Source organism: Marmota flaviventris, chromosome 6, assembly GCF_047511675.1.
Source record: "Marmota flaviventris isolate mMarFla1 chromosome 6, mMarFla1.hap1, whole genome shotgun sequence".
In the NCBI taxonomy this organism is placed as follows: Eukaryota; Metazoa; Chordata; class Mammalia; order Rodentia; family Sciuridae; genus Marmota; species Marmota flaviventris.
Window position 1 is genome coordinate 145,986,397 of NC_092503.1, and position 15,028 is coordinate 146,001,424.

General features: G+C 45.4%; 1 protein-coding gene across 4 annotated transcripts in view; it reads left to right on the forward strand.

The window, feature by feature from the left end:
* Positions 1-10,760: 10,760 nt before the first annotated feature.
* The window catches only part of Hivep1 (HIVEP zinc finger 1), a 138,970-nt gene continuing 134,702 nt past the window's right edge, over positions 10,761-15,028 (forward strand). Inside the window, exon 1 of one of the 4 annotated variants that reach the window (XM_027948212.3) lies at positions 10,761-10,866. The gene's annotated coding sequence lies outside the window, so the exon portion shown is untranslated. The other 3 variants (XM_071613686.1, XM_071613688.1, XM_071613685.1) reach the window with 3 other exon arrangements.

Below are 15,028 nucleotides of genomic sequence, written 5' to 3' on the forward strand. Positions count from 1 at the left end.
ATAAACACACTGAAGGCCAAGCAAATACACAAACTAAGTATTTTCTCCAGGAAAATGCAAACAAGAAAAAATAAACAGAGTATATATATATATATATATATATATATATCGCATTGGCTTAGCTGTGAATATGTTCATAATACTGTCCACGGTCATGAGGATGATATACCTGTAAACATTGATAGTTCACCAGAGCAAAATTATAATCTACCTGGGGCACATAGGGTGATGGGAAATGTAACCATCTGTACTGTGGATAGAAGTAAAATGAAAGACAGACCAATAGATGGTGTCTAATGTTGAAAATTCCCAAACTAACAACATATTTATGTCATGTAGAAATACAAATGTAGATACTAAAGAATTGGTTAAAAAGAGTTGCAAATATTTCCATCTAGGTAATGGGAAATGGTAAAAGGGGAGATGCTAAGAAATAACATTTCATAAGATGCCTTTACCACCATCTAACCCTTTAAACTTTAAATTATGTTCTGAGGACAGGAGTTATTGGAAGCTCAGGTCTTGAATGTTATCCCACATAAGTAAGGACTGGAGTAAAGGGAAATACATTTACAGCAGAATACTTCAGTTTGGAAAGATTTACAACAAAACAAGGAACTTTTCTCTTAGAGAACGGAAAGACTTTCTGGATTCAATTGGGAGTTAAAAAATATTATTATAAAAATAAAAAATTATTATAATTGAATTATATAGTATATAAAATTTTATATAATTATAACTTACATAAAATTATATATTATAATTTTAAAAATTTATTATAATTTTACTGAATAAAAGAACAAGAAAGAAAAGTAGTTTGCTCTATCTTTGAATGATTACAAGGTAAAACTGCAGGAGAAGGGAACAAGTTTTATAAATGGGATATGCAACACAAATTAGAACTCATGCCGGGTGTGGTGGAACACGCCTGTAATCCCAGAGGCTCAGGAGGCTGAGGCAGGAGGATCTTGAGCTCAAAGCCAGCATCAGCAAAAGCAAGGCACTAAGCAACTCAGTGAGACCCTGTTTCTGAATAAAATACAAAATAGGGCTAGGGATATGGATCAGTGGTCAAGTGCCCCTGAGTTCAATCCCTGGTATCTCCCCTCTCCCCGAAAAAAGAAACTAGAACTCATAAATTTAAAAAAATAAATGGAATTTATATTTTAGACCAGTTTCAGGTTTAACAGAACTCAGTTTCTCACCGCTCTCATTTCCCCTTATTAGTAATATTTTTACATGGGTATGGCACAGTGGTTGTAATTGATGGACCATGTTGACATATTGTTATTAACTGAAGTGGAAAGTTTGCATTAGAGTTCAATCCTGTGACATACCATCCTCCAGGGCCCGTTGCTTTTTATCTACTAAAAGCTCTAGAATACAGGCTGGAAAGTTGTGAAACTTCAGAACTCTGGAATAAGGAGAATATGCTATGAATTTCTCGAAAGAGGTCATTTCACAAGAAGAACCATGATTCAGAGTAGGAGGAAATTTCTCAATAGGAATGTTGTGTGGCCTTTTCATTGTAACATCTAGAAAATAATTTTGCTTTGTTAATTTGTGAGTTGAGGAACACATTCAAAAGATTAAATGAACATTTTAGTGTTGGATTTGTGGTCCTCTTTCTAGCCGGGATTCATAGCAATCATTACAAAGGCCATTATTTTGGACTTTTGGATAACCTTTTAAAACTTTTCCAATCAATGTCTCTAAGATACCTCAATATTCCCTCAAAAAAGTAATATGAGCAGTTTTTTGAAATTATAATTTTACTGAATAAGGTTTGGGGAAATGATCACAAAATTCTCAGAGTCATAAAAAAATTATATATACAGGAGAAAGGAACAAAGTGCACAGATTGATTTTGTTTTCAAATCAACAGTTTACAGTAAGTTTAAGTACATCAAGCCGCTCTCTTAGATTGAACTGAGCCCAGAATATTTCATCTGAATACTGTGACTGCAGATTGCTGAAGGTCTATCTGGATCAGAAATGATATGTGGTTTTGACCACATCATCTCCAACAGAACATAACAAAAAGAAAAGAGCGAAGGATCCCTCCCTGATAGAATGAAGAAAGCCTAAAAAGATGAGGCCCAGGATCAAATTTTTATCATCACCAAATAGCCTGTTTAGAAAGTGGCCAATCTTTGAAGCAGAAACAAACAAACAAGCATCATGGATTATTTTAACCTAGAATGGATTTTAGTGAGTTAATCCCATTTACTGGTAAGAACTAAAGCCCAGAGAGGTAGCAATGTTAGTGGCAGAAGGTATCACTTACATTTCCCATCAAAAAACAAAACAAAACGAGATACAGAAACCAATGGAGTGTGGGTCCCATTTCCCTGGAAGCGTTCGTGGTTAACATCCAGAGTTAGTTATTAATTCGTTAATAAGGGAGACCCCAGAGGAGAGGGAGAGCCTAGGGCGTAAGAAGTTAGAGCCATCTAATCTTGATAGTTTATAGCAGAAGATGGAAAGTTAGAAAAAAGAAAGCAGGACTTGGGGGGAACAGATATGATTAATTACTATTACAGTTTGAATCTGGAACATCCTCCAAAGGCCCAGGCACTGAAGGCTTGGTATAACCTTCCACAGGGCCCAGTGGAAGGCAGAAGGCCACTGGCAGTGTGACCTTGAAGGGGATAGTGGGACCCTGTCCCTCTTCTCTTTGCTTCCTGGCTGCCATGAGGTGAGTAGCTTCCTCCACCATGTGCTCACGCCCTGATGTACTGTGCTGCCACAGGCCCAAAGGCAGAGGGCCCAATGGGTTGTGGACTAAAACTTCCAAACTGTGATTCAAAAACGAACCTTTTCTCTTTGTAAGCTGATGACCTCAGTTGTTCAGTTTAGTGACAGAAAGCTGACCAACCATCATCTAATAGCCAATTATATATGAGCGTACCAGGTCACTTCCTAGAGTGGGCGTGGAAAAGGACAATTCAGTGAGATCTTGGAGGATGGACAGGCTGTGAATGAGTGAATTTTCTAGTGGGACATAAAATTTAAAGGGAGGCATTTGGTGCAAGGGCAATGATTAGAACAAGAATATGGAAGGAGGGAAGGACCAAACTGACTAAAGGAATGGTAAATGGTACCAGTTAGCAGAACCTGAGTCCTCCTTTGGGGAAGCACCTGCACATAGTGCTGGAGATGATCATTTGGATCCCACTGAGGTTTGAATACCAGCTAGAAAAAATGGGCTTTGTTGTTAGATGGAAGCTACTGGGTTTCTTCAGTGAGACAGTTCCATGATCAAGGCACTATGTGGGGGGATAATTAGGGTGGTGTGCCTGATTAAAAGAAGCTTGACTCCAGTCCTCTGCCAAGTTGATGTCATGGTGGACAACTACGTTCTCTCCCCAGATACCTGTAGATGTTAACGTTGGCAACGCGGGAGCACAACTGGAATGTTCTGCCATCAAGCCATTTCTATGACATGTGATGTGCTTGCTTTTCATCTTTAGCAATCTTTTGAAGAAGAGCGGGGAGAAACTTTTAAAATGGGTCACACTTGGTCTTGTACAGTCCTTCTGGAGGTAAGAACAAAGCTGGGAGGTGAGGTCCAGAAAACACACAGGAGCGTGCAAAGAGTGAAATTGAGGGAAGCGGAAAGTAATGCCAGAAATGAAGTCAGCATTGAGGGTTAGGGGAGGCTTTAAAGAGAATTCTGACTTTAGTTGGTCAGAAGATCTGTATTCAAAAAGCCAGGTGTTGTTGTGGCAATCAGCCAGAAGAAAGAGAGACTATGCAGTCATTTCCACCCAAAGAATTCAAAGCACCTGTCATTATTAATAGAAGAAGTAATTACAAATGAATTTTAGAGGGCTGATGTCCAATTCATCATCTTCATAGAATCTAAAAGACCTTTTTTTTTCTGGTTTTAGGAATAAGTTATGCACTTCAAAATAAGAAGCAAAGAAGAAAAAATAAATAAATAGAGTAGTCAAGTGGAAAGTTGTTACATGTGTGAAAACAAATGCAAAAGACGAATTCAGGAGCTGGGGGTACAGCTCAGAGGTAGTGTGTGTGCTGAGCAGGTGCCAGGCTTAAGTTTCAGTCTCTAGTACAGGAAGAAAGAAAAGAGAGAGAGAGAGAGAAGGAGGAGGAGGAGGAGGAGGAGGAGGAGGAGGAGGAGGAGGAGGAGGAGGAGGAGGAGGAGAAGAAGAAGAAGGAGAAGAAGAAGAAGGAGGAGGAGGGGGAGGAAGAGGAGGCGGAGGGGGAGGAGAAGGGGGAGGGGGGGAGGAGGAGGAGGAGGCTGCTGCTTCTTATTTAGGGGGAGAGAATAAAGAGCCTTATTTAGGGGGGAGACGGAAAGAAAGAAAAAACGAAAGAGAAAGGAAAGGAAAGGAAAGGAATCCAATCACTATGTAAGTGAAAAAAGAAAAGAGAACAGATCGTAAGTTCAAAGCCAGCCTCCGAAACTTAGTGAGGCCCTAGGTACCTTTTCCAGACCCTGTCTCGAAACAAAATATTTTAAAAAGGGTTGTTGGATGTGGCTCAGTGGTTGACCATCCCTGGGTTCAATACCCAGTATCAATAAATAAATAAGAAAAATAAATAAGATACACCTAATGGAAGGATTAAGGAAAGTAGCTGTTTTGTCAGATACTTACAGAGGTAGTTTGTTTAACAAGCATGCAATGCTCTTCCACAAAGCATCACTAGGAAATAGTTATTATTATCATTGATTTAAAAGATGAGGACACTGTAAAATGTCCCTTGGTACTTTAGCATATTAAGTTCAGGTTGCTGATTAGCAATATTTCTGTGTTGGACTTTGACCATGGCAAGAAATAGTAATTTTTTTTTTCCTTTTTCCTAGGGCTTTTAGTTTAACCTAGAAGAATGATTCCTTTTGCTTAACTGATACCCAACTGGTCAATACAGAATGGCAATTTCTTAATATTGCCACATGTTTAGATTGCCAGAAAAGAATCAAAAAAGCTTCAAGGAGATTTTAGTACCAAGAAATCCATGCTATTTAAAATCTGCTCAGCAACCCAGAATTTCTCATTCAAATACTGCCCAACCTTGTTCTGGTTTTCTTTGAACTTGTGAGAGCAGACACAAAATTTTTTGTTGTGATTTATTAGAGAATAAAGCTGGCCTTTTGGGAATATGAATCATAAACCACTGTCATAAAATTAACTTATGTATGGAAATTTTTGAATAGTAATTGGTTTGGGAAAAATCTTTTTTTTTATTTTTTAAATAAGGAAATGAGATTTCTTAAGAAGAAAACCCATTAGAGATTTCAATGAAAAATATTGTGTGAATTTGTTTTAATTGTGTCAAAATGGATACAGGATCATCAGTTGCTCAGAATATCTAAAAGGAACAGTTATTGAAGCAGTAGGAACATATTTTGGAAGAAAATTCAGAAACCAACTGTTTACCTTCCCCAAACCAGATCTTAGGTAAAAGAAAACTTTGCTTTTAGAATGATTAAAAATAGGAGAGAGAAAAAAAAAAAAAAAAGAAAAACTACTGTTAGACAACATCTGATTTACTTTTCTGGAAATTATTTTGTTCCAGGGGGGTGGACTATGGAACTTTCTGAGAGAACATGGTTACGAAAGCCCTGTGTGATCAGAGCTCAGGCGGTGGGGGGCGGGGGGGGGATGTTTTGACTCTCTTGTTACTATGTGAGGGATGGAATTTTGCAACCAGAAGGTTCCACAGCAGTTGGGAACAACAGTTGTATGGAGTAGCAAGCACAAGACAAATGTGTGTGTCCTGTTACTCTTGCTCTGAGCACTACATACAGGGACTGTGCCAAGATTTGCTGCTTGTCTCAATATTTTTTATAATTACCCAGCCCTTGTGTGTATAATACATTAATAGGAGAGAGAGAGAGAGAGAGAGAGAGAGAGAGAGAGAGAGAGAGAGAGAGAACAAAACAAAATAAAACCGAACCCAAATCTTATAAATGATATCTACACTGTCTTTAGATTAGACAGAGAGACCTGGTTAGCTGATGGGCACCATGCACCCCACCCCCATAAAGAGTCTTATTTAGATGCTTTATTTAACATTTGTTCCATTTTTCAATCATCTACCATAAATCAAGCTCCACCTCCTCTTGCAGAAATTAGCTGAACCGTAAAGAGTATCTGAAACATATCAAAGCTTCCCTTGAGCTAAAGTTTACTCTTGTCCTCCATTTCCCTGCTCATGTCTCTTAGTTGTCAGTTAATATTACATTCATTTCCCTTAACTTCTAGAATGTTCACTGTGTTCACTGCTCCTTCTTCAACTTTTCCCAAGTTAGACTTGACTGTAGATTCTTGGGTTCCTTCCTATTGATACCCATAGACATTTTGACAGACCGTGACAAGAACATGCCAATAAATTCAAATCACACATTCATAACCATGGGATTTTTATGTACAGAAAATTATACAAAACAGTACAGAATTGGATGTACCGCAGAGAATTTAGGGAAAGGAAAAAGTGAGGGCTTGAGAGATGTTTGCCAGGAGCAATTCAGTGGCAAAATTTGATCCAACAAGCAGGCATTGGGAGAAAATTTCTTAGAGCCCAACAACATATTTTACAAAGTCAGAAGCTGGTGAGTTTGGGTTCTGGTAAGGTTTGGGGAAGTGGAATGTTTGTGTGGGAGGCAGGGGGCGGGGGAGACTAACCAATGAGCATACTCTTTCCAGGCCAGAAGGAGTATCACTGAGCACTGGTTTTCTCTCTTTATTCCTAAGACTTTGCCTGATTTTTTAACTCTCTTTAACTCAACAATTGTAGCAACCCAGAAAGGAAAGGGAATGGATGTAGATTGGGTTTGGAAGGATCACTTGGTAAATCGCTTTTCTTATACACTTTAAAAAAATCCTCCTCCTCCCCACCCTCCTCCTTCTTCTTCTTTTTGTTACTGGGGATTGATTGAACCCAGGGGTGCTGAACCACTGAGTCACATTTTCAGCCCTTTTAAAAATATATTTTATTTAGAGGCAGGGTCTTACTAAGTTTCTTATGGCCTCACTAAGCTGCTGAGGCTGGCTTTGAATTCAAAATCCTCCTGCCTCAGCCTCTCAAGTCACTGGGATTATAGGTGTGTGCCACCAACAACTGGCTGCCATATTTTTCTTAATATTACACACATTTCTTTCCTTCCTTCCTTCCTCCCTCACAAAATGCTTAAGCCCCAAAATCTGTATCAAAATTTTAGTACAGGAGAACTACTTTAAAAAATAAAACCTAGTAATGAAGATTAATAGCAAGCAAAGGGTTTGTGGTTGCTGGTGAGAATCAGGGTGAGGGTGTAAAGGGAAAAAGGACTTGATTGCAAAAGGAAGAGGGGGAGAGGATGGACCCCAAGTTCTCCAGTCACACTCGGCCAGGAGCCAGGTGGTGATACTTTACAATACATCCAGCCACTCCATATTTCAGCTTCCCTAGTCTACAACGTGAGCAGATCCCTTTTAACTGCGTTGCATAATTTTGAGTCCAGAAATAAAGATTCATAAGGATATTCAAGGAAAAAATATAAAAGCAAGAAAACAAGCTGACATGAAAGGCTTAGGAACCAAACTGGAAGGTGAGCAAGATTTAGACTTCAATATTCACTGAACATGTATCCCAATACTGCTCTAGGTGGTGAAGATGCACTGGATATCTTCACCACAAAACAAGACCCCTCACTCACAGCTGTGGTGTTCTAGTTGGAGGTTGAGAAATGACAAACATGGAAACCACCAAGATAATTCTAGATTGCTAGATGTTTAAAAAGGGATCAATAGAGTGATAAGATAGAGGGTTTGGGGCAAGGCAGGGGGAATCCACACTTTAGATAAATAATGCTTAGTTTACATAAAATCAGGAAAATGAGACCCTCTGATCCTTTGGCAGTCAATAAAATGCCTTTATTTATAGCATACCCAGGTGGTGTTCCATAATTTAAGAACTCTTTCACTAGAAGTATTGAAGAGGAGAGTGCACCATAATATTTTAAGAGTTAATTAGGAAGGATTCTTCCTGAAAACAAGAGAGATTAGAACAAAGTGCTTTTGGTCCTTTCCAAGCATCCCACAAACCCCCTTCCCGGGTTGGCATGAATCTACAACTCCCCGTGAAAAGGCTTCAGGTATGGGCTGAGTTGTGCCCCTGCCCAAATCCCTGTGTGTAAGTGCCAAGGTGACTGTATCTGGAGATAGGATCTTTAGGAGGTTAACACTGGGGCCCTCATCCCACAGGATTAGTTTTCTTCAAGGAAGAAGCACCAGAGAGCTCCTTCTCTCACGTCCCCTTTCCATGCCTATGCACCCCTCCAGGAAAGGCCTTGGGAGGACATCGTGAGAAGGTGGGCCCGTGCAGACCAGGAAGGCTACCTTCAGCAGAAACTGAACCTGCCAGGAACTTCATCTTGGACTTCCAGCCTCCACAACATGAGGAAACTGATGAGCACCCTGGTCTGTGGTATTGTGTTATGCAGTCTGAGATGGCCAACAGAGGGCTCAGATTGTGGGGCTTGTTTCCACATCATTAGGTTATGGACAACGTTGGATTATTTTTGTAGAACGCTGTTTGCCCCAGTTTCTTAGGATGTCACCTGTACACACTGCTTATGGGGAATTCTGTTAAGAACACCTAGTATCACTTGTGTCAATCACGTCTAGTCCTCCAGGCCCACCCCATGAAACAGGTATTGCACAAAAAATACTCATTAAACAATCATCTTTGTTGTTGAAGTAGGTGCTTTTCAATGAAACCAGTCTCCCTTTAACAGTAAGATTAACTCTAAAAACATTGGCATAAATGTGAAATCTCCTTGAAACTAGACATGATTAAACTCAAAAACATTTTCTCTTCTCCCACTTAAACATGAACTATTCCATCTCCATTTTTCATGACACAACCTAACAAGTAAGTTCTTGAAACTTGAACTACGACCTTTAAAAAAAAATCCTTTTTTCCCTCTTTGTTCCACAGATGTAGAATATTATAAAGTGACTGTAATCTGTTTTTCACAAAACACACTTCTCATGCTTTAAGCATCTGATATTCTCTGAATTCCAATCATGTATTTGTCATTTAATAGTTCTGTGACTTGGGCAGATTATTTAGCATTTAAAAAAAAAAGGCCAAATAATTTTAGTCTCTGCTTCTTCATGTGCAGTAATGGGTTTATGGAGTGGGCTAAGTCCACGCGGGAGAGCTGGCTCATGGTAAGCTGTCGGTAACTGATCACGACCACCACTACTGTTAGCACTACTACTCGTACAACCAAGGCTGCAGCTTCCACATCTATTCTAAATCCATCAGTGGCAATAACTTTCCCTTAAAAGACCATTCTCAGTCCAGATGTCTCCAAAGGACTACCAACTGTTTGCAGTATCATGTCTTAATTCCTTCCAAATGATGACTGAATCAGCTCTTCCTGGATTGCCTAGTGCCTGCCCACTCTGTCTTTATAGCTCATTACTAGAGAATCTCCCTTCCCATTTGTGGGGACAGTCCAGGTGTAAGGCTCCTATCTGGGTATAATTATTAATAGCTTCCCTTTCACTCTCAAGTGGCCTGGTTTGGGTGGTTCTCCTTTCACATTTGCTTGGACTTTCTGTTCTAGGTGGAAAAACCATCACACACAGTTCACTTGTTCTCACCTTCAAGCTATTTCCCTCCCCTGGAATGCTGACCTCATCCCTGCCAAATCCTGAAATTGCTTTCAAAGTCCCACTGAGAACTCACCCTCAGGATGAAACTTTCTCTGCTATTCCTGCCCTCCACACAACCAGAAACCTCTCAGCAATCGTGTAAATAACTCTGTATAACTTTAATTGGCTCTGTTTATAAGCTTCTTCTTGTATCTTTTTTTTTTCCCTCCAGGTATTTTTCTGGGTGTTTATCCAGTCTCCATTAATTTGTAAACTCCCAGAGGGCAAGGCTGGTGTTGCCATAAAGGGGATGTGCAGGTAAGGATGAATGGGGGTAGGTGCCTGACTTCTTCATTATTAATCTGTTTAGAGAAAGAGAGAGAAAAGCATCTTTGGTTAGTACTTTGTTAGTGATGATCTGGAGCCTGCTAACCTAATGTAAAAATATATCCAGCTTTTGCTATTGACCAGATAAGCAATGTAAAATCCACAGTTACAAGCTCTCCATAATGTGAGTGGGAAGGTGTGTGGATATTTTGGCCCATAAGGGAATCTATGATGCATGTAAGCCTTGTTATTATAGTTTATACTCTTCAGGGGTATGTCTTTTGTCTCTTTCAGGCTGCAGGACTATCTCAGGAAGCAAATAAAATTTACTTTCAAAACTGAGATCTGAAAACTGAACAAATACCATTGTATTGCAAGTTTGTACTATGGAGGGAAACCAATCCAATTTTGGAGGCCTTCTAATGTGTGTTGTTGTTGTAATAATAATAATAATAATAATAATAATAATAATAATAATAATAATAATAATAATAATGGCCACAGACCCAACTCTCCGAGATAGCTGGATAGTTCTTTCAGCCCAGGTAACAAAGGGAATCCTCTGCAAATGTTCTCTTCTCACTGCAGGGGTTAGAAGTGGGGATCCTTTACCGTGACCACCTGCTACCCTGGCTCCCAACTAGCATATAAAATGCTGAATATCTGTACATTGCTCTCTGCACAAAGCCTAAGGTATAAACCCATGTAGGCGGTGCGCTAGATAACATCAAAGCCCCAGGCAGGGACCAGAAAGGAGGTGGGGGGGGGGGGCAAAAGCAGCCAAGAGCACGAAGCGCCTCCCTCTAGCATTTCCTCTCACGCCCACTTCCAACCTAGGAGGCTTTTGGTTTCTGCTTTTGTTGTTTTAAAAATTAAAAGTTAAACCCAGGAAGCTTTGGATCAGACTTTTTGCGTTGCAGTTCGGGTAAGTTTTCCTCTCGGTTCTTTTGTCTGGCGCCTGGCTTGGGAAGAGCCTGGGCGTGGGACAGAGTTGGCAGAGCGTGCAGGGAAGGTTTTGTCGCCGGGTTGCCCAGAGGAGGAGGGGATTCGGCCGGTGGACGGGAAAGCCCAGCGCGCGCGGAGGGCGGAGGGCGGAGGGGAGGGACGGGCAGCGTGACCCGGCGGCCGGCGGGGAGGAACCTCCGGGATCTCCGCGTGGCGGTGGCGGTGGCTGTGGCGCTGCCTGGTCGCGCGCAGGGCGGAGGGCCGGGGCCGCGGGGCCGCGCCAGGGGGGAGCCCGAGCCGGGCGGGGCTGGGCGGCCGCGTGGGAACCGGGGGCCCGGGCCGCGGCCCTGGGGTGGAGTTGTGCTTTCCCCAACCTACACAGCAAGAAAAATTCGTGTAGAAGTGACATTGCCCTCCCTCAAAGCCCACAGCCCGTAAGCTTTCACACGCCAGTTGGGATGGAACCCCAGAGAAATGCGCCCCCCCCAGAGCCTGCCTCCCCCACTTTGCAGATAATGGTCACCCACTCCCCCATTGTTCCGGGGATTTTCAACATTTATCTCATATATATATTTATCTCCTGGCTCACACCCCTCCCAGTTTATTTGATATATTTTGAGAACCAAAATATTGAATTTGCCACTAAACAAGCCGAAGCAAGCTACTGTATAACCTAGCTTATTTCCCTGCATTTTGGTGTCTAGGAAGTCAGAATTGTAGGCAAAGAAATTGCAGTTAGAAAATTGGAAAACTTAACTGGGAGAGTTCCGTATTGTATATATTTCCAAAAATAAGTTGAATATTGGTCTGCTGCTCGAGAAAACAAATTGAAATGCCAAAATTAATCGACTGTAATTCAAAATTGCCTGCATATTTTATTTGAAAGTTCCTAGCAACGCTAAATCCTAAATAGACATTGTGTTTGTAATGTATTTTTTTCTGTTGTGTTCGACAACTATTGAGTAAATTATTCATGCAGTTAATATTTCTGACTTCTCCAATGACACAAACTCGACTTATTATAAAGGGACCTTTTTTATCCTTATAGATTATTGGCTATACTTTCACATTTAATTGCACGTTTATTTTTTTGACTCCAAAAACCCAGCTGGGGAGTTACATGATGTACTTCTTGTGACTGCAGTCCATTGGCTAAGCATTTCCTTTCGTAAGAGATGATTATATCAACATTGAAAATTAAAAGTTGTAGGGTTGGTATAGGCTAGCTGTCATTCTAAATTTTCACTTGGATGATCTTTGCTCCTATAGTCCGCCAAATTTTCTCTCTGGTAGGCATATTTTCCCCTTCGCCTAACATTATTTTTGGCTCTTAACTCGCCATTACTGAGTATTCCATTTTTAATCATTCCCAACTAGAGGTTGGATTTCCTCTGGGGAATTTTAGGGGTATGGGTCAGGAAAGACCCAGACATCTTTATGGAAGCCCAAGGGAACAACAACAAAAAAATTAAGTTTGCACAGCTGGCCAGCTGTTTTTTGTGGGTGTATGATCGTTTGCCATTTTTTTCCCTTAAAAGGGGAAAACAGTTTGGTTTTATAAAAGAACCTTCTTTTTTTTTTTTTGCATCTAACTTTTTTTTTTCTCCCCAGTTCGAGGTGGCCCGTTAAACCACTTTCCCCTGCTTTTTAAGGGGTACATGTGGAATTTGTGAGCCCCAAACTACTAATGTTTTTAGGTCTAATCTCGAAAACGACTTTTCTTACCCAGGTCCTGCTCCTCTTATTTCTTTTCCATAATTTTCACTTCTTGCTTCCTCTACTGCTTTCTAGCAGCTGGGGTCAAACTCTGGTTTACAGTAATTACTCCCTCTTCCCCTTTCACTGCTCCCCAGCGGCGACCCAAGAGCTGGGTGGGCTGTCCAGCCCTGCACCCCACTTCTGCGCCTGAGGTGCCCTCCCCTGTTAGGACCAAGCGGTCAGGCGGGCAGGTAGGGGTTAATTGCGCTCGCAGCTTTGGCTTTGGGAAGCACCAGCGGGCTTTGGGGTGGCCTCTGGAATAACCTTGGCTTTCCTTGCTCTTTTAATAGAACATCCGCCACCAAAAAGTGGTTTCAGTTCAGGGTTAATAATATGTCCCCTTCTACCCTCCAAACCAACACCCCGCCCCCCTTTGGTTTTTTTAAGTTGTTTTTCAAAGTTAATGAGTTTCAAGTTTCACAATGATTTTCCCCTTCCCTCCACGCGTTGCTGAGGAAACCCCCTTGGGGTACCCCCCTCCCTTGTTCCTCCCCCTCCCCCAGTCGGCCCGGGCGAGGGGCGGGGCTGGGAGACCCCATGACGTCACCGGGCCGGCCCACATCCTGCTTTGGAAAGTAAAGAGACGGTAAAGAGAAACTACTGCCCCGCCCGTCCCCGCCCCTCTTCCCGGACCAACCGCCCCCAACTGCGCGACCCGGCCAGGCCTCCCCGGGCCGCGTGACCGGCTGGGCCCGCCCCTCCGCCCCCGCTCGGCGCGAGTCCCCCTTGCAAGCGCGACCCTGGGCTCCCGCCCCTCGCGTCCCTAACCCCGCCCCTCCCCCTCGAGCCGCGCTTTCCGCGCCCCCCCTCAGTCCCTGCGGCGGCCGGGCGGGGCGATCCGCGGGTGGCTGGCGAGGCTGGCGCGGCCCCGGGTCCGCCCCACCGGGGAGACCCGGGGCACGGGCTCCCAGCGAGCGCCGGCCCGGGCGGAGCAGGCGGCCGCGCCCGCCCGGCGGGTGTTCCCCGCCCCTCCCCCCGCGAAGCCCCCGCCTCGGGACGCCCCCTCCCCCGCCTGCGCCCGCGCGTCGCCACCCGCGGCCTCCCCGCCTCCGCCCCCGGGGATCCCCTGCCGCCCCGCCCACCCGCGGGAAAGCCTCGACCTTCGCCTCCCTCCCCCGCGCCGCCCGGCCCGCGCTCCTCCCGCCGTCCCCAAAGACGCCAAACGTGCCCTACTCTGTCCCGGGGGAGAGGTAAAGCCCGAGCCCGCCCACCGCGCCCCGGCTCCGGCCGTCCGCCTGCCCGCCCCGCCGTGGTGCGCGCCCCCGGCCCCGCCGCCGGGTCCCCCGCAGCCCCCTCTCCAGTCGCCGCGATCATGCCGCGGCTCGGGGCGCCGGCGAGCGCCGCCGCCTCCCCCGCCCGGCGCCTGCGGCCCCCGCCGCGCGCCCCGCGCTCCCCCCCGCCCCCCGGCCCGCTCCCCTGTTTAATATTTCAGCGCCGGGTGGTGTGAGCGCCAGTCGCCGGCCTTTACTGTGGCTGCAGCGGGCGGCGGCGGCGGCGGCGGGGAAGGGGACGGAGCCGGGGACTGGGAGAGCAGCCGCAGCTGGAGGAGGTTCTGTTTGTGTTTGGGGTTGTCAAGTGAAGGAGGGATCCCAGGCGCCGCCGCCGCCGCCGCGCGGGGGTCGCGGAGATTCCGAGCTGCGGCTGCCGCCATCAGCAGCGCAGCGCCAGGGCCGGCTGCAGCGGCCGGGGCTCGGCCGGGCGTCCTGGCTGCAGGTCGGCGCGGGCTCCGCGGCTGGGGCGCTGCAGCTGGGGGGCGGTGGCGGCGAGGGGGCAGGACCACTTCCCCCCCTCTGGCGGGCGGGGGGTGTGCGGGCGCGTAAGTGTGAGTGTGTGTGTATGTGTGTGTTGTGTGCGCGCGTTTGTGCAACCGCCGACCTTGGAGAGGGGATGGCTGCGTGCGGGAGCCACTTGCCACTTCTGGGCGCCCTCACCGCGCGGGAGCAGCCCGAGCTGCGGTCCTGCGATCCCAGCAGGTACGGAGGGACCCTGCCTTTCAGCCGCAGACGCATTTTGCAAGAGGGTGCGGGGTGAGGGAGACCAGGCCTCGGCTTCCCAACCTCCTGGCTTTGTGGCTTTCTTTCCCTTTCGTTCTTTGCTCCAAGTGCCTGTTTACTCCTGGCCACCTGGGTAGTTTCTTTCCGGGTTGGAAGTGCGCGCCTGCAGCTGTTGGGCTGGGGGCTGCAGGTCGGGGCGCAGGTTGGCTCGAGCTCGCCTCGGGGTCGGGCTCGGGAAGGAGTTGCTGGCTGAAGATGGGAGGGGGCGGCGGCGGAGCTGGCGGCGAGGAGGAGTCTCAGGGCTGCCGCGCTCGCCTCTTCTTGTCCTCCTCCTCCTGCTCTCCGCATCCACTCCGGGTTCCTTCCTGGGCTGGCACTTCCATCCCCCCT